Source organism: Puma concolor, chromosome A3 (genome assembly GCF_028749965.1).
Source record: "Puma concolor isolate L17-30 chromosome A3, mPumCon1.1.hap2, whole genome shotgun sequence".
Classification (NCBI taxonomy): domain Eukaryota; kingdom Metazoa; phylum Chordata; class Mammalia; order Carnivora; family Felidae; genus Puma; species Puma concolor.
In genome coordinates, this window is record NC_141669.1 from 69,608,132 (window position 1) to 69,631,251 (window position 23,120).

Here is a 23,120-nt window from a genome sequence, read left to right on the forward strand (position 1 = left end):
CTTTGTTTCTTTCAAGTAATCTTGAAAAAGGCAGAAGCCAAGGTCAGCTTCTCTATTTCTAACACAAACAGGACAAAAAAACTATTGGTTAAGCTACAAGTATTTTTAGGTGTTGTGTTTCTCTCTAAAACAATGCTACACTAATGATATTGCTGATTTCTTAAAACCATTAAACAACTTGATTTCAATGACCAGAGAATGGTGTAAATGGGTAAAAATTGAATATCTTACTGAAAAAACTATTTCTAATCCTAGGAGAGGACTCAGACTCTAGAGGATTGTAATACAAAGAATGACATTCAGGAAGTGCTTATTCAATGTTATTGAATAAACATAATGATTATATATATATATATCTATATCTATCTATCTATCTATCTATCTATCTATCTATATATATCTCAAAAATCTTCTCAGAAAGGAAAAAATAATTTTTGGCTGCTACAGAGCTTGATCCAAGTCTGAAACCAGTAAAAACAAGAATATATGAATTTTTACATGGTCACAAGAAAGATAAAGACTACTCACGTAGAAAGAGATCACTTTAAAACCATATAAGGAGGGCCTGTTTAATGACCAAAGAGAAAAAGATATCATTTTTATCAGCAACTGTTGGAAGAGATCTTAGAACTCAGCTCATTCACTCTTGCATCCAAAATATCACCACTATCCACCCCCAGACTGACCGTGGTCCTCAGCTCTGTTTGAATACTTCTGAGAAGAAGGAGGTCACTTCCTGCCATTAGCCCATCCAGTCTTAATAACTAATTTCTTATTTATCAACAGAATTGACTGTACTTATTTTAGTTTTGACCTCAGAGATTCACAGGTAACTAAATGTCATAAGAGATTTTCACTGAAGCTCTTAAGTCAGCCAGATCTACTTTTGGAACCTAGCTTGAAAGTTTGCCTTATTCCCCATTCTATTTTAGGTCAATGTTAAATAAATTTACAATGTATTTTTATTGTAAAATATTTTAACCATAATGAAGACCCTAAAACAATAAAATTAATACTCATGCAGCAACTCATTTTAATAATACTCCAGTTTAGCCATATTTGCTTCAGATATTAAAATAAAGAAGCTCTGGGGCACCTGGGTGGCTCAGTCCATTAAGCGTCCGACTTCAGCCCGGGTCATGATCTCGCAGTCTGTGAGTTCAAGCCCCACGTCGGGCTCTGTGCTGACAGCTGAGAGCCTGGAGCCTGCTTCTGATTCTGTGTCTCCCTCTCTTTCTGCCCTTCCCCTACTCATGCTCTGTCTGTCTCTGTCTCAGAAATAAATAAACATCAAAAAAAAATTTAAAAAAAAACAAAGAAGCTCTGAGCAAAATAAATCAAAACAACCAAAAATTTCACAAATACTGTTCAACCGACTTGTGTGATCCTTCCAAATTCTATCTCCCTCCCTTTCTCCTCAGAACAAACCACCAGAATGAATTTACCTTGAATCAGTAATCTGGATTATATAGTTTTAGTCATATATATGTATCTATAAATAATACAGCAATAACTTTCCATTTCTGTATAAATATTCCACTCTTTCTCTCCCTCTCTATACATGTATGTGTATGTATATGTATATCTATGTCACAATTTGCAACTTCCTTTGTTTTTCTCCTGTATTTTACTTAATTTATGAGATTTTCTGGTTGATACATATTTTGCTCCAGTTAATTTATTTTAACCACTGAATAACAATAACAAAAAATTAAATGCTAAAAAGAGAAGGTCTGTGTACTTGAGCCCATGTGGGAGAGTTTCTCTAGAGTGTAAACCTAGATATGAAATTACTTGGCTATAGAAAAGAGGCATCTGCAACAATTAGCACTATAAAGGGATTGAAACAATTTATACACAGACCAGTAGCCCCATTGCTTTACTATCTTGAGTATTTGGTATTATGAAACCTTGTATTTTTTTTACTAATCTAATGAGAGTTATATTTCATTGTGATCTTATTTCCATTTCCCTAATTACCAACAAGGCTGGGGGTCTTTCCTTACAGAACTTGGCCATTCAGCTTTTTTTGTCCATGGTCTGCCTATTTATATACCTCATCTTTTTCATTTTTCTCTTGAGTTTCTGGTATGGTTTTACTTTTTTATTTTTATTTTATATATTCTGATACAATTCACTCAAACCTTTCTCATAGGTGACATAACTTTATTCATAGTCATACACATATCCTTAGCACTAATGCAGTCAAATTTATGAATATTATTCTTTATGGTATGTGTTTACTGTGTGTAGTCTAAACAATTTTTCCTTGTCGTGGGGTCGTAAAATAACCTATCTTTTTTAAATTTTAATATTCTGACTTCTGCACTTATGTTTTTAATCATCCTGGGACACATCCTTAGGCATATGGGGTAGAACCTGATGTTATTTTTTTATCCACAAAAGTAAGCTTTGTCCCAGTATATGTAGCAAGTGCCCCAGTCTCTTCCACTGATTTATAATGTCGCCTCTGTCCTTTGTCATATTTTCATATTTGAATGGTTCATTTCAGGACTCTCTATTCTATTTCATTACTCTATTTAATCCCTGAAATAATGCTACATTTTTCCCTTACAGTTTTAATTGCTTTATTTTATGATGAACCTTGGTGTCTGGTAGGGAAGAATCCTCACCATGTTCCTCTATGTGATGGTTAATTTTATATACCAACTTGATGGGGCCAAGGGGTGCCCAGATTAAACATTATTTCTGAGTGGTCTTTTAGAGTGTTTCCAGATGAGAGAAACATTTGAATTGATGGACTTAGTAAATTATCTCTCCAAATGAGTGAGCATCATCCAATCTTTTGAGGGCTTGAATAAAACAAAAAGATGAAGAAAGAAGGAATTTGCTCCTTTTACTTTCTGCTTGCCTTTTGAGCTGGGATATAGCTTTTCTCATTGACTCCCCTCCCGAAAGGTTTTCAGGCCTTCAGACTAACACTGGTATTATACCACCAACTTTCTTGGGCTTCCAGCTTGCAGATGGCAGATCACGGGACTGTTCTGCCTCCATAATTGCATGAGTCAATTCCTTATAATAAATATCTTCCCATATACCTTATGGGTTCTATTTTTCTGGAGAACTAACACCCTCCTTCAAATTGCTTACATTGTAACTGGCTTTATATTCTTTAATTCACATTTTAGTATTAGTCTGTCCAGCAAAATTCCTCTTGGGGTTTCAATAGAAATTGCATTAAATACATAGGTTAATAAAGTGAAATTTTTCACATTAAATGACCCATACATGACAATTTTATATCTTTCCACTCAAAGGGATTCTTAAAACCTTCTTCAAGGGGCGCCTGGGTGGTGCAGTCGGTTAAGCGTCCGACTTCGGCCAGGTCACGATCTCGCGGTCCGTGGGTTCGAGCCCCGCGTCGGGCTCTGGGCTGATGGCTCAGAGCCTGGAGCCTGTTTCCGATTCTGTGTCTCCCTCTCTCTCTGCCCCTCCCCCGTTCATGCTGTGTCTCTCTCTGTCCCAAAAATAAATAAACGTTGAAAAAAAAAATTTTAAAACCTTCTTCAATAATATCTCATATTTTTTATCAATAAAAATGTCAAATACTTTTGTTGAATGTATTCCTATTTAGCATTTTCTTCTCTGGGCTCTTTAAAAAGAATATATATCTGAACAAATAGAATATAAAATTGTATATATATTTTAGATCAAGCTTCCTAGTTTTCTTATTCAGACACTCTAAATCCTACTAATTTTTTGAGTGCCTGACTTCTCAATTTCATAGAGACGTGATAACATATTCCCCTACAATTGTAGATTTTTCAAATTAGCCCCTACTCTGTCCATGAAGACAGTGATTTCTGTCTCTTTCTTCACTTTTCCTCCCCGGTATCCTGAATGATACTGAACATATACTAGACACTCGATAAATAATTGTTCACTAAACAATTGTTGTATATTCTTGGTGATTTACTTTTTGTTAAGATAGAATATTCCATTTTTTTCATGTACATCATTTTTGTCTTAAATTTTATTTTGTCTAATATTAAATGTGACACAGCATCTTTCTTTTAATTCATACTTCCCCAAAGCAACCTTTTTCCATTCTTTTGTTCAAATTTGCTGTGTAGTTTTGTCTTAGGTCTTTCTCTCATTAGCATCATATGTCAGGATATTTTATCCCTATATCTGACAATGTGGTGATATTTATCTCACTGACTTCTATATTCCTAGTTTTTCTTCTATTTATTGACTTTTCTCTTTATTGGTTTTTATTTTCCCCTGTTATTTCCTCTATTGGATCTGATAAAGTATTACACTTTCCTTTGTTGGTAGGCTATCATAAATTATATACTTATTCTTTTAGTAATTATCCTTAATTTATTTTCAATTTTTTATTGTGGTAAAATACACATAAAATGTGCCATCTTAACCATCTTTGGGTTTACAGTTCAGGGCTAATAAATACATTCATATTGTTATGCAACCATTGCAGTCATCCATTTCCAGAATTCTTTCATCTCACAAAACTGAAACTCTATACCCAGTGAGCACTAACTGTCCATTCCTCCTCCTCACATTCCTCCCTGCAGCCTCTGTCAACCACCATTCCACTTTCTGTCTCTATGAATTTGACTGAGAACCTCATACAAGTAGAATCATGCAGTATTTGTCTTTTTGTGACTAATTTCACTCTGCACAACTGCTTCAGGTTCATCCATTTTGTAGCATGTGTCACAATTCCCTTCCTCTTTAAGGTTGAATAATAGTCCACTGTATGTATATCCCACATTTTGCTTATCTAGTCATCTGTCGATGGACACTTGAGTTTTATCTAGTGTCAATAATGCTGTCATGAAAATGGTGTACAAATATATCGAGATCTTGCTTTCAAGTCTTTTAAGTATATATTTAGAAGTAGTATTGTTGGATCATATTGTAATTCTACTTTTCATTTTTTGAGGCACTGCCATACTGTTTTCCATAGCAGCTACACCATTTTACATTCCCACTAACAGTGCACAGCATTCAGATTTCTCCATATCTCCATATCCTTGCCAATACTTGTTATTATTTTGTAATAGCCTAATGGGTGTAAGGTGATAATTAGTGTTAAATTTTTAACACTCATGTTTAAACCATAAGTTGTTATAACAAAAGTTATTTTATATTTCCATCTCTTTCTCCAATACATCCTGGATCCAAGCATAGTTTAATTTCTTATCAAAGATTATTGTAATGCCTCTTTTCATTCCTTTACAGGGTTATATATTTATCTCTTTTAAGTGTTGCTTTATAGTCAGTATACATTTCATACATGTTATTAATTCCTGTGATAATATTTCTTGCCCTAAAGTAACCATATAAATTTAAGCTCTCAATCATCATAGGTCTGAAAGAAAACTCTTAATTGATAACACAGTTGAAAGTCAAAGTCTAGGCTGAATATAATCTTATCAAACCACTGTGAAGTCACTGTTGTGCTATTTTCTAGTATCTACGAGTATCAAGAAGTCAAATGTCCATCTAATTTCTATTCCTTTGATGGAAACCTCTCTTGTCTTTCTGGTTTAAGAGTTTCCCTTATTCATTGACCTTCTATAATTTCACAATAGTCTTTCAAGTTGTAGATTTATTTTTCAAAACTTTTCATTTAAATTCCAGTTAGGGACACCTGGGTGGTTCAGTTGGTTGGGCATCTGGCTTCGGCTTAGGTCATGATCTTGCAATTCATGAGTTCGAGCCCTGCATTGGGCTCTGTGCTGACAGCTCAGAGCCTGGAGCCTGCTTCTGATTCTGTATCTCCCTCTCTCTCTCTATCTCTGCCTCTGCCCTGCTTGCATTCTCTCTTTCTCAAAAACAAATAAACATAAAAAAAGAACATTATTTAAAAAAATAAATAAATTTCAGTTGGTTATCATACAGTGTAATACTGAGTGTACAATATAGTGATTCAACCTTCCATACAACACCCGATGCTCATCACAAGTGCAGTCCTTAATCCCCATCGCCTATTTCACCCATCCCCCCACCACTTTCCTCTCTGACCATCAGTTTGTTCTCTAAAGCTAAGAGTCTGTTTCTTGGTTTGCTTCTCTCTCTCAAGTTGTAGATTTATTTTATTTATCTTTTTAGTCTCAGGATTCAGGGCTTTAATTCTGGAAATCTATACATTTTAACTCTCTCTCTCTCTCTCTCTCTCTCTCTCTCTCTCTTTTGCAAGCAAAGGGGAGGGACAGAAGGAAAGAGAAGAAATCAGATCCCAATGTGGGGCTCAGTCCCAAGACCCTGGGATTATGACTCCATCCTCATGAAGTACTTTGAGTCTCCCTTCTCCTTCAAAAGTCAAACAAAACCACAATTTACTGCTTGAGGTCCTAAGCCAAAAGGTATACTGTCCAGCTACATTCACCCTTTTCAGTCCTCTTCTGTTTATGTTTTTGCCTTGTTTTGGTTTTTAGCCTAGTTATATATTTTCTTATTTGGTCTTGTCATATTGTCATGGTTTATCTTGTGTTTGAAGCAGAGAGGATGCATTACAGTATTAACTCACAGTTCCATTTTGACCAGAAATCTATATCACAATTTCAAAAGGTGAGTTCACCTTTATACCTATTCTTTTATTCTAAGTTCCATTTATATTCAAAATTCCTTGGACACAGTTGTATTGTCAGTTACATATTTCCCAAACTATGATATTGTCACTCCCACATTATTTTACTTGTTATAGAAAATATCATGAGAAACTGTGGCAAATTCTGTACTAATATCAAAATACCTACATTATTTTATGTCTATATCAGTTACTATAAAAATGAAATGATTAAACTATGGCCTGAGTGAATTCCATAATCAGTTAGTAATCTTTTCTAAAATCTTCTTAAGAGATATATCAACTTTGTAAGCCCACTTTTATGACCATTTAAACAGTATAATAAGTACTAGTTTTTATGCTAGGAGCTGGGCAAGGCCCCTCTTTCTGAACACTTCTCCCATATTCTGCAATTTTTGATATTTAGCAATAAAGGCTCTTTTTCACCTCTGCTTCTTCACTTAACTACACTCCCCAAAAGTATTTATTTGATTCTCAAGAAGTGATTTGATTTAAAATAGCAAGTTTCCACAATTATGTGCCATGAGTTTCCATTTTCTCCTGATTATGTTTGTTTTTTTCTATATTTGTCAGTTTATTCTCTTTGGTAAGGAAGAACAAAGCATAATATAAATTAAATAGTTAAGATTTCTCACATCTCTACATAGTACAGTATCTTCCCCCAGTGGTATCTTTATCCTTTCTTCAACTTTTTTTTTTTTTTTCTCATCTTAACCAGACTAAAACATCCTAATCATCCTTCTGGAATTTTGCCCCATTTCTATATTTCATACCCATATTTTTATAAATGTGCGCTCACTCAAGCATTTGTGATAGAGTTAGCTTAATTACATTTTATCAAAAATAGGCATGAGAATTCTGAAAGACTCTCTACAAGTAATTGTTGACCTATGTAACTGTATCATGATAAAAGGAAGTCCTCCAAATCTTGATAACTATTATCTTTTTAAGAGGCTGATTTTTGTCTTTATTAAATATTTGAGCTATGGATTTTTAAAAAAATTGAACAAGCATGATCAAATGGCTAAACCCTCCAATTTCATATACATAATCCTTTGAAGATATCAGGGGGATTTGCCAAATAGTAATAACAGTAATAATAATATCAATATCCAACTTTGTGAGTACTTACCATGTACCAATGCACTTAATCAAATGTTTTACATGGATTATCTCATTAAATCCTCAAACAACTCTTAGGTAATATTCTGGGTTGAATAGTGTCCTCCCAAAATTCACATCTACCTTGAATCTCAGAATGTCACCATATTGAAAATAGGGACTTTGCAGGTATAATTACTAAAGATAAGGTCATATTGAATTAGGATGTGCTCTAATCCTATGATTATAACTCCTATAAGAAAAAAAAAACACACAGAGAGAACACAGAGGGAATGCCATGTAAAGACAGAGGCAGAGATTGGAATGATATACCACAAACCAAGGCACCAAAGCTAGGAAGCTTCCAGAGGCAAAGAGAAAAACCCTTACAGCCTTAAAGACAACGTGACCCACCTAGCAGCTAGATTTCAGACTTCTAGCTTCCAGAACTCTGAGAGAATAAATTAATGTTTTAAGTCACCAAATTTGTGATACCTTGTTATGGCAGCCCTAGGAAACTAATAAAAGTAAATAGTTTTGTTCTTCCATTTTAGAGATGAAAAAAACTAATGTTCAGGAAAGTTAGATAATTCATCCATGATCATATGGTTTGAAAACAGCAAAACTGGGATGAAGACTGAGGAAGCCTGACTCCCAACCCCGATATCTATGTATGTATGCATAAGAGAGGTGTATATGTATGGGTACGTATATAAACACACACACACACATACACATACAGACACGCACATGCGCACACACACTACAAATCACCATAAAGTTGTGTAGACATGAGTGCGTTGTTGAGGAGTAGACAAAAGCTTTATAGGATAAAGTTATTTTTAATCAAGGAGATAAAACTTGTATTGGACCTTAGATTTGATAGAATCAAATAAAGCTAGTATAAATTGGAGTGCTCAGGATGGAGAATGGATGAAGAACAACACATTTAAAGATGGAATGTCTTGGGGGCGCCTGAATGGCTCAGTTGGTTGAGTGCCCGACTTCAGCTCACGTCATTGTCTCACGGTTCTTGGGTTTGAACCCCACATCGGGCTCTGTGGTGACAGCTCAGAGCCTGGAGCCTGCTTTGGATTCTGTGTCTCCCTCTCTCTTTGCCCCTTCTCTGCTCCTGCTCTGTCTCTCTCTCTCAAAAATAAATAAACATTAAAAAAAAAAAAGATGGAATGTCTTGGCTGTCAAATGATTCTGGCTGTAGCTTAGGATCCAGAAAAGGATTAATGTAAGGACATGGTTGGGAATACAGACTAGAGGTAAATGGAGGAACACCAGGTACACTAGAAAAAGGAAGTGGGTCTTTATTCTTTTTTTTTTTATTTTTATTTTTTATTTTTTTTTTTTATTTTTAAAAATTTTTTTTTTCAACGTTTATTTATTTTTGGGACAGAGAGAGACAGAGCATGAACGGGGGAGGAGCAGAGAGAGAGGGAGACACAGAATCGGAAACAGGCTCCAGGCTCTGAGCCATCAGCCCAGAGCCCGATGCGGGGCTCGAACTCACGGACCGCGAGATCGTGACCTGGCTGAAGTCGGATGCCCAACCGACTGCACCACCCAGGCGCCCCTGGGTCTTTATTCTAAAGGTGCAAATTGCTATGATAATTGAGTGTGAAAGAGTATTTGTTTTGCAAAGGAGGACTTAATGAAAACTGTACATTTGGAAGATTAATTTGGCTATTATATAGAATATGACCAATAGGGGAACAATATTAAAAGGAAAGAAATTATTTAAAATTTTTTTTAATGTTTATTTATTTTTGAGAGAGAGAGACAGAGCACGAATGGGGGAGGAGCAGAGAGAGAGGGAGACACAGAATTGGAAGCAGGCTCCAGGCTCTGAGCTGTCAGCACGGAGCCTGACGTGGGGCTCGAAGTCACAAACCATGAGATCATGACCTGAGCCAAAGCCACTCAACCAACTGAGACGCCCAGGTGCCCCAGAAAGAAACTATTTTAGAAAACAAACAATAAACTAGGTATGAGGACGTAAAAGCCTGATTTGATTGGTAGCAAAGGAAAACAAAAAAGGTAAGATAAAGATTCAAGAAATGTTGCAAAAGAGATGAGAAGAATGTATGTCTGATGGACTTGATTAGTGGGACTATAAAGAGAAAGAGAAGAAAGCAGGCAGAAAAAATTAAAGTGCATTTTTTTAAAGGTAAAGTTGGAGGGGCGCCTGGGTGGCGCAGTCGGTTAAGCGTCCGACTTCAGCCAGGTCATGATCTCGCGGTCCGTGAGTTCGAGCCCCGCGTCGGGCTCTGGGCGGATGGCTCAGAGCCTGGAGCCTGTTTCCGATTCTGTGTCTCCCTCTCTCTCTGCCCCTCCCCCGTTCATGCTCTGTCTCTCTCTGTCCCAAAAAAAAAAAAAAAAAAAAAAAAGGTAAAGTTGGAAAGGGAAATGAGGTTAGGACAAAGAGTGTTACTTTACCAAATCAAATTTATCTATACCCACGATCACCTTAATTATTATTCTTTTCTATCTTAAAAATATATTGATTCAAATTTTTCTCTAAAATTGTTTTTAATATACATTGTCATCTTTCTCCTATTTGTATATAAAATCATTACATTAAATTTAGAAACAATCTCTTAACACATTTTCCTAAACAGTGATTGAGTAAGCTAAAGAAAAAAAAAACACAGTTTCTCTTTAGACCACTTGGTCCCCCCATTAATTTATCCAATTATTAATAATCAAAAATGAGACTGGTATATTTTACAATTTGCCTAGAAAATTGATCTTTAATGTGTATAACATGGCAAATTAGGAAAGCATCAACCAGATTTCAGGAAGAAAGTTTTACCTAGTCAGCAAAAAACAAGATATCATGTATTATAAAAGCTTCTCTTTCAAAGCCATGAAAAAGATCAGGTTCATTAAATTTTTTGCACAGAGAAAACACATAGGAAATAAAATACAGTTTCATTGGGAATCTACTCCAAGAATTTTAATTTTTTGGCAAAATCATCCCAAGGCTACCTACAAATGCCTAGCTGAACTTGAGTTGAGTGGAGAACGACAATTACCAATATGTATTTCATCAACATAAGAACAAAAATTTTCCCTTACTTCCTCTCCCCCAAAGTCATGGGGGCAATGTACTAACGATAGAGACACTCTGACTTACAAGATATTTGGGACATTTATTGACCCCTTGTTACATGCTAGCATGATGGGAGTGGGAAGCATGATATATCAATTCCACACTAGGAAACTTTCACAGAAGGCTTTGTGATCCAAATATCCTCTACAATCTAAAATGAAGTGTAATTCCTTTCTCCTTCTCATCACCATAACAACTACATCTTAAAACTCTAACTACCATGAACACACAAGACAACCACCAAGCTAACATGGTTTTACCTAGTAATTATAGGAAAGGTGAAAAATCCAAGATCTAACTCTGATTATGAATTTAAACGTAGTTTTAAGATGAAAGGTTAGAATATGGCATTGCTTATTGTTTTTAATGACATAGTGTTGAGTTACTCTTGCATATATTTCTCTAAAGTCAATCTGTGTTTCATTTGTGTTTTCCTGCTCCACACATACCAACCTTCCCACTACACACCTGTATACCCCTTCAGTAATACTAAGAAGGTTTAAAAAAATTGACATATCCTCCTACTCAGGAGCATGTTTATTATACAATGAAGCTCTTATTTTTCTCCTGGATTCAGCATGTCCTTGTATCGCTGCAATCTAGACTACTTGATAAGTTGGTGTCACACAGTGGGACTAGAAGCCACTGCCTTTACGTCAATCTTTCAATTTCTGTTTGAAGATATGAGCATATTGTTCTAACATTAAACAAAAATGTCCCAATGAAAACTTTCCACAAAGGAGCTTCACTTGACAATTTATACTTGCGGTCTTATTCTACCAGATTTTCACAGTCTACTGAATCGGATATATATTTATGTCAACAATATACCAAAAACCCAGCTAGACTGAGATATGGTACTTGACTCCAAGAAGTGGACAAAGTATATTTATTTTTTCCACCATATCAAATGCAGTATTAAATGCATATTGGATGGATGGAACTAGAGGATATTACACTAAGAGAAATTAGTCAGAAAAAGATAAATATCATATGACTTCACACATATGAGGAATTTAAGAGACAAAACAGATGAACATAAGGGAAAGGAAGCAAAAATAATATAAAAACAGGGAGGGGAGAAAACATACGAGACTCTTAAATATGGAGAACAAACAGAGGGTTACAGGAGGGGTTGTGGGAGGGGGGATGGGCTAAATGGGTAAGAGGCATTAAGGAATCTACTCCTGAAATCACTGTTGCACTATATGCTAGCTAACCTGGATGAAAATTTAAAAATTAATTAATTAATTAATTAAAAATACATATTGGAATATGAGTAAATATTCACTAATTTTTTAAAAGGCAAATTATTTTATTTTTTGGTCTAATGAAGAAGTAGTCTGGCATTACTCCAAATCAAGGAACATATTTCATGACCTCTAGGCATTCAAGGGGAAGAATTAGAAGACAGTTTCTGTATTTCCCTGATAAAGAAAACATTCTCTTTTCATTTTGTAATTTAGAAATCCACAGCAATAGTTTGATTTCAAATAGCAACCTAAATGGCAGCTCCATCTTCCAAATTCTGATTGCAGATGGCTGACATTCTAGTCAGTCTAGGAGAGAGCTCTGCATTTGTTAATTTGTAAAGGTCTCTATTAAATAGATCCTTTATTTTCTTAAAAAAAAAGTGCTGTCAAAATATTTTATGTTCTAATTATTGTTTTAATTATGAAAGTATAAGCATTCAATTGAATTCTGAAAATAATCACTCTTATATCACACTCCCCCCTTCTCTACAAATTCATTTTTAAAAGTAATCTCTCTGAAAGCCAAACTAACATTAGAGATGTCACATCCATTAAACAAACCACATAACAAGTTTATTGTCTTGATTTCTAAAACTTTCAGAACCTTTAAATTATGAATCTATTAAAGAAATAAAAAGGAAGCAATAAAAGAGAAAGAACTTTGAGTCACACACAAGTGGATTCTGTTCATGGCTCATTTACTGACTAGCTTTGAACCTGTAGGCAAGGGACTCTGGACTCCATTTTTCTCATGCATAAAATAAAAAGTAATTGATTCTGCTTCATGAAGTGGTTGTATGAATTGATGTAATAATATATATGCAGTGACTAGTACAGTGCCTGACACATAATATCTACTCAATAAATGATAATGTCAACACCTTCAGGGAGGAGAGGATGGAGAGGAAGGATGAAAAAGAGGCAGAGGTATGAAGAGAAAGAATTTTCAACAGCACAGTTTTCTTCATTAAGGAAATGGCACATACAGTCTGTCTCAAAATAAATAAATAAAATGTTTTAAAATGAGGAGGGGGTTGGTGCCTGGGTGGCTCAGTCTGTTGAGTGTCCAACTCTTGGTTTAGGCTCAGGTCATAATCTCTCTGTTTGTGCGTTCAAGCCCTGCACCAGGCTCTGTGCTGATGGTGCAGAGCCTGATTGGAATTCTCTCTCTCTCTATCTCTATCTCTCTCTCTCTGTCCCTCCCCTGCTCATGAGCTCGCTCGCTCTCTCTCTCTCAAAATAAATACATAAAAAGAAAAAGAAAAAGAAATAGCATAAGTGGTCTGGTCACAGGCAGATAACTGTGGAGCTCAATACCTGGTCAGTATTTAGATGTGACTTAAGTGACCAAGTGAGTAAATGGAAGAAGAGAAAAAACAACAATAACAACAACGACGACAACAACAAACCTTAAAAGACAAAGAAAAGGAAGAGCAAGTGATAGAAAAAAAAGAAAACAAATTACTCAGTAACTCTGAGTGTGCTGAGCACACTCACATACATGTGGGACAATTAAAGAAGGTACAGGGGTGCCTGGGTGGCTCAGTTGGTTAAGCATCCAACTTCAGCTCAGGTCATGATCTCATGGTTGGTAGGTTTGAGTCCCGTATCGGGCTCTGTGCTGACAGTTTGCAGCCTGGAGCCTGCTTCAGATTCTGTCTCCCTCTTTCTCTACCCCTTATCCACTTATGCTCGCTCTATCTCTCTTTCTCTCTTTCAAAAATAAATAATATTTTAAAAATTAAAAAAAAATAAAGAAGGTACAAACTATAGGTCAGTGTGCCACCTGCCACCACCATCAGTAAATGTTAGCACATGTAGATTTGCTTAAATGCAGTTTGAAACACTGAACTGGATAACTGGGACTCAAACAATGCCTGAGAACCATTTACCAAATTAAAGCAACTTGTCTCTACTTATAAAGCCATAGGTGAAGTGAGGCAGCCACACACATGAGTGCCAGAACCTATCCACATTCTCTATGGATGTGCATGCAGTACTTCAGTCTTTGTTGTTCCAGTCCTAAATTCAAGGTATGAAAAAGCCATGGGGGAAAAGTGGTATTTATGCCCTGGTTTTATTTAATCTATATTATCCCAGTTAAAAATTGGTATTTGTGAGCCTATATGCCCTTTATTTCCATTGTATAAACATGAACCTAAAAAAAAAAATAGATCATCTCATAGTGAACTATAGAAAGTGCCCGCAAAATGCAGTGGTTTAAGAAGGGAAGAAAGAATGACATTTATAATTTCTCACAAACCCAGGTTTTTATAACCATATATTCTCAATGACCACTCTCCCCTTAAGAAATTAAGGTGCCATAAAAGTTGATAATGGTTTTGGATCCTGGAATCTAAATTTATTATTATTATCTCAGAATATAGAAATACTTATGACTTGGGTAACAGCTGTAATTCGTAGATGATTTTCAAATGAGCTAAGTACAGTGAGTTGGAGAAAATAAATTATGAACACATGCAAATATGTGTAGACAATTCAGCTCACCAGGTTTCAAGTGAGGTTTGATTTTTCTGGAATTTTTTAAAATTGTATCTCATTTATTTAATGAATTATTTCTAATTTTCTGAGGTGCTTGCCATTACACTGATTCGTGTTATATAATTTCATAATGAACATAAGAAAATATTATGTTTTATCAACTACATTAATTACAGCCAGGCTCTTGTTAAGGTAATATAATTCATCCACTTTATTAGGAATGAACCAGTTATTTATGCCACTGATTTTTGCTAAACAATATTCTTCTAGGCCCGCATTTAAGTACATGCATCTAAAAAACATGGCAATTCGTGTACAGATATTTGGATAGAAAATTTCAAAGTATGTTTTGTAGAGTATACATAGATTCTTCTATAGACACAGACTCTTGATTCTAATAAAGTACAATACATAAGAAGCAAACAATTCAATTCATTACTGATATACTCCTTTAGACCACTGCCAGTGTGATGTCCCATAGAGTCTTTAGACTGGAGATTTTGCTTTCACTCTCAATTATTAGTAAGGTTTCTGAGAACTATGAGTCATGCACTGTGCTAGGTCCTGGTGCTGCTTGAGAGGAAGGAATAAGACAAAACTGGCCCTCAGGAACTTACAAGTTAGTCAAGGAAGCTAGAAAAATAAAGAAGGAAATAAGTTATGCTTACAATGATAGAAATCTGAATACAAGAGGAGGCAGAAAAGTATTTCCTACTATGTAAGCATACGGGAAGAATAGGAAGGGCATACCATAATGAGCTTCATTACAAAAAATAAAAGAAAATGATAAATTTGGAGAATTTCAAGTGGTTGTGTTTGCCTTCTGAATGGGATGCCAGAGAGTATAATGTAATGGAAAGTTGGAAATAGTAAGCAAGACGAGACCATGGATAGCCTCATGTGCCATGCTAAAAAGTTTGGAGTTTTAAAAGGTTTTGAACAGGGGAGTGAACATTACATTACTTATTTTTTTAAAAAAGCTCCCTCTAGAGGCACCTGGGTGGCTTAGTCAGTTGGGCAACCAACTTCACTCAGGTCACGATCTCACAGATCCTCAGTTTGAGCCCCTCATAGGGCTCTGTGCTGACAGCTCAGAGCCTGGAGCCTGTTTCAGATTCCGTGTCTCCCTCTCTCTCTCTGCCCCTCCCCCACTCATGTTCTATCTCTCTCTTTTAAGAGTAAATGAACATTACAAAAAAATTTTTTTTTAGTCCCTCTAGAGGCAGTGGAGAATTTGTGTTAAGGAAGTACAAGACTGCTGATCCGATGAGTGATAGAACATTGAAGAATCCAGGAGCAAAAAGGTAAAGGCCTAGAAACAAAGCACTAATTTTAGGAATGCAATGAGAAAACAGGTAAGAGAGAGTTAGAGGAAAGACATCTAGGTTGAAACCTGAGTTTAGAGCTTACAGATTGGGTGGAGGCTCATGACAGAAATATCAGAGTGTGGAGGAAAATCTCTTCAGTTTTGACTTCTTGAATTTGAGGTTCCTGTATAATATCCAGCCAGAGATGCCCATAGACATCTAGGTATATGGAAGTAATAACAAATTTTCCTGCATTTGAACACCTTAAATTATTTCTGTGATGGTACACATCTCTGGGAAGCAGATATAGGGAATGGTTAGGGAGCTCTCTCAAATTCACACTTAAACAATAAAAAGCCAAATCTAAATGGAAGTTGTTGAGGACAAATATGACACCCAGAAGGTAGTTAACCTTGTCCACCAGAAAGAAAACAGAGGCACTGGCAAGAGGTATATTGTAGAGTCAGCTCTGGGTCAAACTGAGTCAGGTCCCAGCTCTAGTATTTACCACTGTATAAGGTTAGACAGTTGACCCTCAATTACTTTGTCTGTAAAGTAAGGATAGTAATATCAAACTCAGGTTTTTTGAAATAAATATTTTAGATCATGTACATAAAGTACCAGTATAGAGCCTTCAGCTGCCTAAAAATATTATCTAAACCTAATCACTGTGGTTAGTTCACAATTTCAGACCAGCGGTTTCCTTCTTGATGAAGGTTGCCTACAGGACACAGACATCTTTCACACAAGGTCTGGCATGTTCATGACCGTGGAAGGCAAAAGTTGAGCTGTGACTAGATGAGTGGCAAAAACAGGTAGCTGACAGATGGCTCCTTCTTCCCCCAGATTCTATTTCTTAGCTTTTCATAGAACTCCAATTGGTTTGTCGAATCTAGAAAAAGATGGAAGAATGATGTCTCCTCGACACCATCCAAAAGCATTTTGAAACTGCATCGTCACCTTTAATCTTTGTCCCTGACATAAATGAAAGCATTATTGCAGAGGTTTATGTGGTATTTGTACATACTTTTCTAACTAGGGATTCTATCATTCCTTCCCCCCACCATCTAAGGTGAGAACTACTTTAATAAGGACTGTACACAGAGCCTCTCCCAACATACCTCTCAAAACACACAAACAAACAAACCAACAAGTAAAAAGGGAACTGTTCGGAGGGGAATGGAAGAAGAAGACTTGGAAGCTCAGCTGAAATAAGCCCATTATGTAAGTGCTGGAGTATGCCACTGAGACCTTCTCAAGACAGCACAGACATTGGCTCTCCTGCTGCTCTGCCTTGACATTTCATTCACTAGTTGGCTGTGTCCTTGGGAAAAAATATATAGACAACAGAAGGATCTTTATCTGCCTTTCATGCTTAACCTAAAAGAGAAATGTGTGGCATATAAGATGTGGGATAAAGTTCAAAGATGTCACTTGGATAGTTTTTTCATCAATTTTTAAAGCATTAATTTCAGGGCACCTGGGTGGCTGTTGGTTGGGCGGCCAACTTTGACTCAGGTCATGATCTCACAGCTTGTGAGTTTGAGCCTCATGTCGGTCTCTGTGGTGACAGTTCAGAGTCGGCAGCCTGCTTCAGATTCTGTGTCTCCCTCTCTCTCTGCCCCTCCCCTGCTCACGCTCTGTCTCTGTCTCTCAAAAATAAATAAACATTAAAAAAAAAATTAAAACCATTAGTTTCAAAAAGTCCATGCTGTGCACGAACACATCACTAATTTACCTAGCCCCTTGCATGTCTTTGTAACAAAATGGTTATAAATATGTTTATCTAGGAGGAAATACGTGAATCATGTCCCCTTTATACCAAAAAACTGAAAAATGGGAATAATTTCTTCTCTACAAACCCTCACTTACTATAATCATGGTGCAGTGCTAAACCATAAATCTAGTGTGTTGGTCTTTGTTGGGAGGTGGTTTTACAGCAATATGTTCTAAAGCCCACTCCCGGGAGTTCTTAGAAACCAGTTCATACCTCCTGACTCCTATTTGCAGTAACTCTTGAGGAAACACTTCTGAAGTTTAGACCCTTTCTAAATAACAATCTGTTGTCCACTTATAAGAAACACCAGTTTTGAGGACACCAAAAGAAGTTCCAGAGGAAACATATGGACATCAGGAAATTATGTTCCCTTTTGATCATGAACAAGTCATCTGCAAGTGTCCCTTGAGAGGTGAGATTGGCCCAGGACTTCATTTTCAAAGAAAATTGATGGAGCATTAAAGCCAAGAGCATCTGGGACCAACTAGACAACCCAATCAGCTTATCTTTGCATGAACTATGACAGATACCAAATGTAACTCCAAAAAACATCAAAGCAATTGCCTGTGGATTCTGCCAAAAAAGGAAAATGCTGCCAGTGAAAAAGAGCATTCCTAGCTTAGCAGTTGGAACTCCAAAATGCTTTTTTAAAGTGAGGAAAAATAGAACCACAAGGATAGGGTGGTCAGCAATAGTTCGGGGAATATAAAGTGAAGATATTCAATAAAATGTATTTGATAGTCATATTATAAATCTTCCTTTGCCTACTTGGATATTTCACATACAACAGAAATGCTTCGATATTAGTCAGTATATCCTATTCAATCACACAACTTTTATTTAATATATTTGCTTTAAGAGTCAAGGGAAGATAGTGATTAGGGAAAAGTTGTATGTGTTAGATGATTTATATATATTATTTAGTCTATGTATTTGCCCCAAGAAAAAAACTCCGTGATCTCTTCAAAAAGAGAATTCTTGAAACTAAAATGGTTGAAAAAAAAATCAAAGCCACTCAGAGCCACAGTCTCAGAGGGCTTAGAGCTCCTCCCATGGTATTCCCCATTCAAGACAGAGTCTTCCTCTTGCACATTTGTAGAAATGGGGACTTCCCTGGTTATAAGATTGCTCATACCACCATTGCATAACCCTCATTATTAGAAAGCATTTCTCAAATATTTCTTGCTAACTTCTATGCACCCATTCTAACTGTGCTATATGATGAAACAAAGACCAGGGCTGCTGGTCCCTCCACATAATCCCCTCATTTGAAGTATGAGGTGACAAGAACCATGGCTTCACAATTTTTCTTTTTTTCTAGACAAATATTCAATTTACATAACCATACCTTGGGTAACTCTTGACCTTCAACATCCTGATGAGCTCCCTTTCCATCTTTAAGGATTTAGTGAGGGCTCAGGTCTAGGTAACTTAGATAACTGAATATAATAAATATAATAAATATAGATAACTGAATATAATAAATATGGTGAAAAGCTCAGGTGCAGTCTGCTAAAATGGATTGGATTTATTGTTTGGTTGACTATGTCTTTGAGGTATTGCTATGTTGACCAGCATGAACTGTGTCCTGTGTGTTCTAGGATATATAAATCTGATGTGCAAGCTTGAGAGTGTTTGCGGGGCCTTTGTAGACTCATGGGTGGCTTCTTCCCATTCTTAGAACGCCCTAAACTTGCCCAAAGTTCACCCTACACTCATCTCAACATCACCTTGGGCATAGCCCATCCTCACTCCAGGCTCATTTCACTTCATTCTAATCCCAATCCAACCTTATTCCAACCTCACTCTTACCTGCATTAGGAAAGGCATGTATAAACTTTATCTTATTGTTATAATGCATCTGAAATGGTCCAATACACAATCATGAGATTGGGTATCTAGATGTGAACTCAGTATGCAGATGCAGTAGAATCAACATGGAAAACAGAGAGAATATTACTGCATTTGATTAAGAAACAATATTTTATGAGGGTAACCAAAGTTTGCATTAGCTTTCTGTACAGTGGTAACATGCCCATAATGAATCCGTAATCAACCTAAATGAAGTTGTGAAGTCTTTTTCACAATAGCATGTTAAAACACAATTTGCGGGGCGCCTGGGTGGCGCAGTCAGTTAAGCGTCCGACTTCAGCCAGGTCACGATCTCGCGGTCTGTGAGTTCGAGCCCCGCGTCAGGCTCTGGGCTGATGGCTCAGAGCCTGGAGCCTGTTTCCGATTCTGTGTCTCCCTCTCTTTCTGCCCCTCCCCCGTTCATGCTCTATCTCTCTCTGTCCCAAAAATAAATAAATGTTGAAAAAAAAATTTAAAAAAAAAAACACAATTTGCAAGTGAGCATATAATAAATGATATTAAATGATGGCATACAAATACTTTAGGGTAATATAGCCCAGGGCTTAATTTATAAAAACAAAAAAAGAAAAAAAAAAAAAAACAGAATGAGCAATTTAACCCTATATATACTTTCATGGTAACTAATTCAGTCTATTATTTCATAACACACCTCTCACTAATCCAGTAGACCATTACTTCATTTGTGGGTTAATGGTTTCGATTCTTATTAAAACACTTGAGAAAAATAGAGCATTAAGTTTACTGGTGTAGCTAGGAGAGGAAGTTTCAACAGAGAATGAAAGAGAAACATAAAGAAGAACACTAAATATCTGGAGTAAAATGAGTAGAAATTCTACTAAACAGGAGGTTGAAAGTGCTAAACAAAGCCTCACTGGATCCAGTGTTCTTTAGAGTTAACTCCATTGATGACCAAGGTTAAACCTCCTTTCAATACTCCTTGAGCCGCCTGGAGAGGCAGATGATAATTTCCACATTCTTGAAAGACACCATGCCTCTCCAAAGGTAAAAGCTTCAGAATCTAGCCATTGGAGAGGAAATATGCCCGTCTTTCACTCTTGTAGGTTCCTGGGTATTACTGGGGCACGTGCATGCATGTGCACACACACACACACAATTTGAATAATATAAACTATGTTGACTAATTTTTAAGATTCTTGTTTCATTCAAGTTGGTTTTTCCATTTATTAGCTTCTGATGTGGAAAGGCCCTAAGGATACAGGAGTAAAGGTAGAGGGGTTCTGAGGACTAAGGGGTATAGTATAGGGGTATAGGGACTAAAAGTTCATAATCAAGGCAAGATTACAAATCAGAAGTATGTAGTACAACAGGCTATGAATTTACACTCAGGATTTATCAAGCAATAGAAGCCAAAGTATCAGATTGGATTAATTTTACAGTAGAGACACTTTGTAGAAATATTCATTCAATGGTCTAGTCCAACTCTCCTTGATTTGCCTCAGTTTGATTGTCACATTGCAAATCCCTAATAACTATCATGTAGCTCATTCCATCAAGAGAATTATTTAGATTAATACCTGGTTCCAGGAATTAGATCCTACCAACAACAGTAATAAACACAGGAGGGAAACTGCCTCATCATTGTGAGGAAAATACATAGAGAAAACTCCTGTCTTATACAGATGCTTTGTTTTTCACTGAGATGTGAATATATTTATATGCACAACTTCCAACAGGGGTCATTGTATCTGCAGTGGTAGAAAATAAAAAATAGAAAAGTCAATCTTCTTTATTTTCTATTTCTGAAAGCACAGCTCAGATTGCTGTGAAGCCTTACTTCCTGGTTACTTCTAGATACTCAGAATTGAGCTGTGTGTCTATGTCAAGCATGATGAGATATGATGTGATATGATGAGAGAGGCTCACCCCACGATGTGACATGATGCCATGGCCCATCACTTAGAGATGCACATAATGATACATACATGCCTTCTGCATTCCATGATTCAGTCATCAAAAGAGCAGAGTCAAATGTCACTGAGCTTTGCAATCTCTGTGGTAAATAAACAAGGAAGGGAAGGAGAGTGTTGTAGAAATGATTTACTCAATGCTTAATACACAGAAAGATCACCACTATCTAAAAGCAACCATACAAATTAGCAGGAAAGAAAAACAGCTGGACCTGAAGCTCTGCAGCATGGCTAGTGAGAACAAGGGCCTATGACACTGTGACCTTTGGCCTCCTGCCATTCTTTAACCACATACCAGGTGTGCAGACATGTCTCTGTACAGAGACTGTATTTGTGGAATCCTTGAGTGCTACATCTGGGGATCTCCTAACCTGTGGATCCCTAGGGAATTTAACGTGCCTTAAATAACATTTCAAGAGTTTGCATTTCAGTTTGCTTGCAGGTTGCTTTCTGTTAAGGGCCAAGTCCTGAAAATTATAATTTACCCTCAGTGTTACACTTTGATGAAAGAGAGTCCCTGAATTCATTGCTGCCTTAGTGACACAAATGTCGTCTCCTAAGCCAAAAAGTTTTCATGGGAATCAGAATTAATAGTCTAGCCCAGCAAAGCTGGATGATGCAGAGATGCAGAGATCTATGTTTTGAGAGCAACTGAGTTGACTGAATTTTCTTAGTGTGGTCTACCTCCAAGAACTTTAGAAAGCCCCAAAGCATCACAGATAAAACTGATTTTTTTTTTCTGCTCAGTCTGGTCGGCAGTACTGGCAAGACCAACTGACAAATGCCAAGTTAAAAAAAAATCCTGGGATTCCTGGGTGGCTTAATCAGTTGAGCATCTGATTTCAGCTCAGGCCATGATCTTGCAGTTCGTGAGTTGGAGCCCCATGTCAGGCTCTGTGCTGACAGCTCAGAGCCTGGAGTTTGCTTTGGATTCTGTGTGCGTGTGTCTCTCTCTGCCCCTGCCCTGCTCGTGCTCTGTCTCTGTCTCTCAAATAAATAAACATTTAAAAAAAGTCCTTTGCTTCCCCCACTGAAATTTACTATTTGCACCACATCACTACACTTGTTTACTCTCTTTGTCCTTTGAAGTTTCTAGAATGTCCTGTTGGAACCTGATTTTGGTGCATCTTATTGCCCAAGAGTTTCAAAATACATTTCCCTCCTTCGGGCCATTTTCTCATGGGATTCTGGCATATGGACAGGTCTGTTGGTTCTTTTCCAAGATGAATATTATTTATTTATTCATTCTTATTTTGAGTATAGTTGATACACTATGTTGCATTATTTTTAGCTGTACACGTAGTGATTCAACACGTTTACACATCATGCTTGGTCACCACACGTGTAGCTACCTTCTGGTCCCATCCATTGTTATTATAGAATCATTGACTATATTCCCTGCGCTGTTTCTTTTATTCCCATGACTTATTCATTCCATGAGCCAAGCTGAACTTTTTACCTTGATGGTTTCAGAAACAAACAATTGGCCTATTGATAATGGTTTCCCATCATTTCAGGAGAGCTGATAAAAAAAAAAACAACCTTCATCTAGATTATGGTTATGCATTAATACTTTCAGTGGTTTATTTTGAGTATCTTCCACTTTATAAAATTCAGATATCAATCAAAGGATAATATTCTAGAAGCATAAATCTGAGAATCATACATTTCATATCATC

General features: G+C 36.6%; 1 long non-coding RNA gene across 2 annotated transcripts in view; it reads right to left on the bottom strand.

Annotated features, from left to right (window-relative positions):
• The window catches only part of LOC147582524 (uncharacterized), an 807,144-nt gene that overhangs the window by 447,217 nt on the left and 336,807 nt on the right, over positions 1–23,120 (bottom strand). The window contains exon 3 of one of the 2 annotated variants that reach the window (XR_015249226.1): positions 21,398–21,524. The exons of the other annotated variant lie outside the window; for it this stretch is intronic. This is a non-coding gene — a long non-coding RNA (uncharacterized LOC147582524). The remainder of the gene's footprint in view (positions 1–21,397; positions 21,525–23,120) is intronic. 2 annotated transcript variants of the gene reach the window in all.